This window comes from Ahaetulla prasina, chromosome 3 (genome assembly GCF_028640845.1).
Source record: "Ahaetulla prasina isolate Xishuangbanna chromosome 3, ASM2864084v1, whole genome shotgun sequence".
Lineage (NCBI taxonomy): Eukaryota > Metazoa > Chordata > Lepidosauria > Squamata > Colubridae > Ahaetulla > Ahaetulla prasina.
In genome coordinates, this window is record NC_080541.1 from 48,978,639 (window position 1) to 48,984,638 (window position 6,000).

General features: G+C 35.0%; 1 protein-coding gene across 1 annotated transcript in view; it reads right to left on the reverse strand.

Annotated features, from left to right (window-relative positions):
- The window catches only part of RP1 (RP1 axonemal microtubule associated), a 255,964-nt gene extending 250,451 nt beyond the window's left edge, over nt 1-5,513 (reverse strand). The window contains exon 1 of the mRNA XM_058177836.1: nt 5,423-5,513. The gene's annotated coding sequence lies outside the window, so the exon portion shown is untranslated. The remainder of the gene's footprint in view (nt 1-5,422) is intronic.
- Nucleotides 5,514-6,000: the final 487 nt, after the last annotated feature.

Consider the following 6,000-nt stretch of genomic DNA (forward strand, 5'->3'; position numbering starts at 1 on the left):
GAGGTGAGAAGTACACCAGTGGGAGACCTCAAAAGCTAGATTTGGGGACATCATCTTGGAGAAAGTCCATATGATTGCTAAGAGTCAAGAGTAACTTGATGGACATAATTTAAAATGTCAAACTTTTAAATTAGGCACAAAGATAATACGTAACTTTCCTTGATTTGTGCCATTAGAGGTATTAAAAGTTGATTTGTGCCACTTAAAGGTATTAAATCTAAACTTAAATATATGATTTATGAAGCACTTTCTGTTAACAGTATTAAGTGAGGTTGAACAGTATTAAGTGAATTTTTTCTGACAGGTATTGTCTTGGCAGTTTGCTCTGATCGTTAATTTTTTTTAATGAAAACCAGCTGTAAATTTGATGCTGGATTAAGGCCAGCAGATGCTCAATAGCTATACCAAGGCTGCATGAGTCAATATTAAGTTGTTGAAGCTATGTGTCTCAGGTCCACTTCCCTCAAAAGAAGTAGGACAAATCATCACAGCAGCCCTATTTTCAGCCAGTTCCCTAGACAAAGTCAAGGAAAAAGAAAAATTTAAACATTAAGAAAAAAAGAACTCCAGTTTGGATTTGATTACTGATTAGAGTAGATCAGAGCTGTCAAACTCGCGGGCCGCAGGCCGGATGCATCATCCGCTGGCTATATCCGCCCTCAGTTTAGCAAAAGGGGGAAAAGTCATGATATGTCACGTGACATTGCCGTGACGATGCGAGTTTGACACCCCTGGATTAGATGATTCTTTGAATGGGGATAAAGAAGGAAGTTAGTGCAAAACTGGTTGGGTTCACACAGCACCCTGCCCTCTTTGAACACCATCCTATCCTCCTAGGTTAATTTCCTCTCCAAAATTAAAAGAAGGAGAGACCTACTTCTTCATGAGCAATCCACTCCCACCAATTCCAATTATTACTTGAATTGTTGTCTATTACTGTAACACCCTTGGCTCTGGAAGGGAAAAACTTATTCCTGAGACTCTTTTCAACTTTCTGTGCCTTTGCCATATGTCCAGCTACAGAGCACTCCCTTACATATGTGAAAAACGGATATGGCTAGTACCACATACCATTTCCAGAGATTTGTACCTATAAACCACACAGTGCCAGATCAGTGCTATATTGTGAACATAATATTCCTTTGATAAAGATTTTAATCATTATATTGCAACATTTTAAGTATTTTTTTAAGTGTTTTATCCAGACAGCATCTAGTCCCTCTCTACATGAAATATCCGGTTCTGACTCCTATGCATGCTTGAGAAAAAAACAACCTAATTTGACTCTCAGCATTACTGTTCTTATTTTAAAGGAGGAACATCTTTCAAAATACTGTACTGCCTCAATACAGAATAGTAGTGTTCATTTTTCTCTACATTTTCCCTGCTTTTATTTTTAAGGAAGCTGCCCCCAGTTTGCAATACTGTTATCAGAAGTATACATATTTACTAATTTATAATGCATTTGAAGAAAACTCCTCCTGATTCTTTTCTTGATGTATTCTTTTTTAAAAAAAGCTTTGAGTTCCAATAAAATCTGTTTAACATGTACTAAATATGACTAAAGCTAAAGTTGTCATGGAATAATGTTTCAGAATTACTTTTCTGCTTTAATAGATTATGCTATGCTGTCCAGGAGTTGTGAGTATAACAGAGGATTGAGAGCAGAGGTGGGTTTATTTATTTTTATTTATTTATTTATTTTGTCATAACAGTATATATAAGCATTAACATGAAATAACTATATAATATATAAGCATATATATGAGCATAAGTATGTAATAACTATATTAATTGGATATAATGAAGAGGAACAATAGGACAGGGAACGGTAGGCACGTTTGGAGAATTGGTAGTGGAAATTTTGAGTAGTTCGGAGAACCAGTAGTAAAAATTCTGACTGGCCCCACCCCCATCTATTGTCTGCCTCCCAGATGATCAGAAGGAAATGGGGATTTTGCAGTAACCTTCCCCTGGATTGGGGAAGGAATGGAGGTTTTACAGTATCCTTCCCCTGCCAACCCACCAAGCTATGCCATGCCCACCAAGCCACGTCCACAAAACCAGTAGTAAAAAAAAATTGAAACCCACCACTGATTGAGAGCACCTAGAATCTGTAGGTGCCAGTGCAAAAAAACAAGATTTAGGTAAGTAAATGTAGAAATACCAATACGCGTTGAACTTTCCTGCCTTGCCCTAAAACCTAAATCTCATTATAAAGAGTTACAATGACTTTGTAAATGCAAAACTTTAAGCATCAATGTGAATTTGGTATGCTTAAATAGAGAAAAAATTAATTTCCTCTCTGGGAATTTATAATATTTAATCTGAGCACAATAATTTTCATCTAACTGTTATCAACCCAATCATGCTCAAGAGACTTTTTTGGTATATCAGGATACCAAAGTCAATTAAAAAAGAAAATTCCAGGAACCCTGAACAATTTCAAGATCAGTTTACAGTTTCTAAGGACACTGTTTATTTTTATGTGTTATTAATTTACTCAGTATGATACCAAGGCAGTATGATTCATATCAACAAAACCCAAGAGTATTACCATGGTGTAAATGATACACAAAGTCAACAGAAATCTCTCCTAGACACATGTACAAAGAAAACAAAAAACCCCATAAATGTTCAATTGGATAAGTAAATAAGGGATTCTCTAGGAAAAATAAATTACTTCACTGTATGCTATTGCAAAGTCTATCAATGAATTGAGTTAAGCTAAATAGTTGCTATTAATAGTTGAATCAATGAACTCTATCATGGTGAGACAATGCTTCACTGTTGTCATTATACCAACATCAAAACTAAAATATGTTGGCTGCTTTAATGTCTTTTTCTAGAATTAGCAGCTTGTGGCTAGTTTACTTAGTCTACTTTCATGTGGCCTCAGCCTAATTTCCAAAAATCCCCAGCAACAGATCAGCTCAGAATTCTAGTAAAGGCAGGGCTGGCTTTAGACATGTCGGCGCCCTAGGCAAAGTTATATTCTGGCACTCCCCTCATGGTCTGGCTCATCTTCTGATTTTGTTAGGAATTTCAAACAGACACCCACTTGTTCCTCTTTTTTTTCTTCCAATGTTTGAACTTTATAGTGACAATTGTCAGCCCCAGACATTTTCACCCTATTTATTCTGGGGTAAATTTGTTTAACCCTCAAGCGTACGCAATGTGCCCTACAGCTTTTCACTTTTTTATTACGTTTTTCAGAAGTCTTTTCAATTTTGGCACTCCTTAAAATTTGATAACCCTAAGCCAGTGTCTACTTGGCCTTAGACTAGAGCCAGCCCTAAATAAAGGCTATCTTTCTCATAGTCTACAGCAAGAGAGAGAGAAAGAAAGGGGAAAGGGAGAGAACGGGAGAGGGAGAGGGGGAGAGAGAGAGAGAATAAGAAAAAGAAAAAGAAAAAGAGAAAGAGAAAGAGAAAACATCTCCAATTACTCCTTGATTTTTTTTATCCACTTAATAGCCTCCAAGAGGAAAGCAACTTTCCAGTGGGGAAAAAAAGGGGTTTCTTTACAACATAGTTTGTGGTTTGAAGATATCAGGCCAATGAATGAGGTGTGACCTCAGCTTTTCCCAGTTCTTGTCCACAAGCAATAAATATCTCTAAGTTTACCACTCCCTCTTTTGCCTACCTGTGTACCCACTCTCTGTATTGGATTATAGTGCATCTGTATACAATATATGAATGGTTGAGAGTTGTTTAAAATTATACATTGGGAAATCTCTTATCAGACATCCTATGAAAGCAATTGGGAGGGAAGGGGGGAAAGTAACCAGAAAATATTTAGCTTATAATTAACAGAATATATGAGCTTTTCGGTGAAAAAAACCAAAAAGTCTTATCTTTAATATAAATGTTCGACATTAACTTCAGCCAGGATCAAATACTGAAATAGTTTAAATGTTATACTGTCTCAAGTTTTCTTAAACCAGTAAAATATAGATAAAATATGCCACTATATACAACATCGTCTTAAGATTTAAAATGAGTGGACTAGATGCATGAAAAAATGCATAATATTACAAAACTATATTTTGTTTTAATATTTGTTTTTCTTTTAAAAATAATCAAACAGATGTTTTTCATAAATATGTATAATTTTTTAAAATTCCACAGTCTTCAATTTTTTTAAAAAAAAGTCTTAAAAAGTGGTTTCATGAGTATAGATTAGCAAGGCAGAAAAGGTATAATTGTCTGGCAGGAAACTAAACTGTGATATAACAGAAGCAAAAAAGTATAGGCAGGTCAAGCCAGAGTATTAGAATGGAGATGTTAGGAGCTAACCAGGAAGATTTAGAAGTGAAACTCTTTCATGAAACATGAGTGGAAATATGTGGCCTTCTAGATGTATCTCTTCTTCATCCCTCAACAATCCCAGTGCCAATGCTATGGAAGATGAGATATTTTTAATTTTGAGAAACAAAAAAAAAAAAAAAAACCCTGGTAGTGTTATTAGTTTGAGCAAATTCATCTAATGATTACCCAATCCATGAAGAATTTTCTTTATGAAAAAACTCAGGATAAAAAATTTTAAATATATAATTTTAAGACAGATGTCCTCCTTTGCCCTTGTAAAATTTGTACATGGTAACTGCCAAATCCTGTGCCACTGATATTTATTCCTAGAAAAGTGAAAATGGATTAATTGCAGGTCTCACTGTTTAATTATGCTTATGTTAGCGAAGAATCTGGTGCATTAAAAAGGGAAATATATTTATTACTTGTTAAAAAAGAATTCTAAAAAGGGAATCAGACTATGAATGTCATTATATTATTCTTTCTCTAATAAATTATCTTTTAATTTTTAAATCTAACTATCAAAGTTAATAAACTTAATACACATATCAGGGAATTTATTATCTCTCGCTCTCTCCAAAACAAGTTCCTCATATGTTGAGGGTAGTTCATTGTCCATCCAAGTGCCATACCCGTAGAAATCTGACCATATGGATAAAAATCAGAAAAGTTATACCAGTTAGCCAATTATCAATTAAGACTGTATGGTCCTCAGTTTTCCATATGACTTGAAGTTAAATACCATCAATACCATCCAAGTGTCCTTTAGTAATTCTGAATCAAAGACTACATATTTCAAATACATATAAGACTTTCCTATATAGTGCCTTGGTAAACTCTTGCTTTGCATAGTCTCTGTCATGCAACAAAATTGTTCTTCCTGTTAAATCAAAATTATGGTGCTTAAGATCATGGAAAGCTTTTTTGCTATATTTTAATCTTTAAGGTTTTCAATAATTTCAAGATTTTTAAAGGCTGAAGGTTAATTTGATCCTGTGCAAAGACAAAAATCCCTGAAGCTTCTGATACTACACCATTTATCAGTAATTATGGAATAACCGACTTCTCATATGTTGAAAAAAAATTACTGAGATAAATAAACAATATTGTACCTGGCATCTCCTGGATGCGCTTGAAGGATGAACCACGTTCCTAGAGTTCTTTCAGATGGTAAAAAGAATGAGTAGGAGGGCTCTTTCCCTAAAATGCAAGTCCAAAGAACTGGACTGCTGCTCTCAACATAATTAGGCTGTGTTATATACAAACACTCTTCTCCTGAGCAGCAGTCTAGCTATTGATTTAGTACCAATCACAGCACTACCTATTGTATGGGTGCTATAGCAACAACAAACAAACTTTTGACAACAGAGGAGCTGTGTATTGTTTTCTGAGGATTGGGGAGTCTTGACATTCATGTGGTACATGAATTAAACATGAGAAGGTTGATACTGCCTGAATACTGTCCCCTAATAATCTCTTATACACTCTAAAAAGATATAGTGATTACCTTGAAAGAATGGTGCCATTTAGGGAGATATAATGGAATGCATAGTGGGGGATTGTTCTTGAAAACTCTGCTTAGCTTGCTGAATGCCTGCCAACCATGTTTAACACACTGTTCAATTTTCTTTATTGCATCTCCTTCCACTGAGATCTGTTGCCGAGGTATATGTAGTGGTCTACTACATCT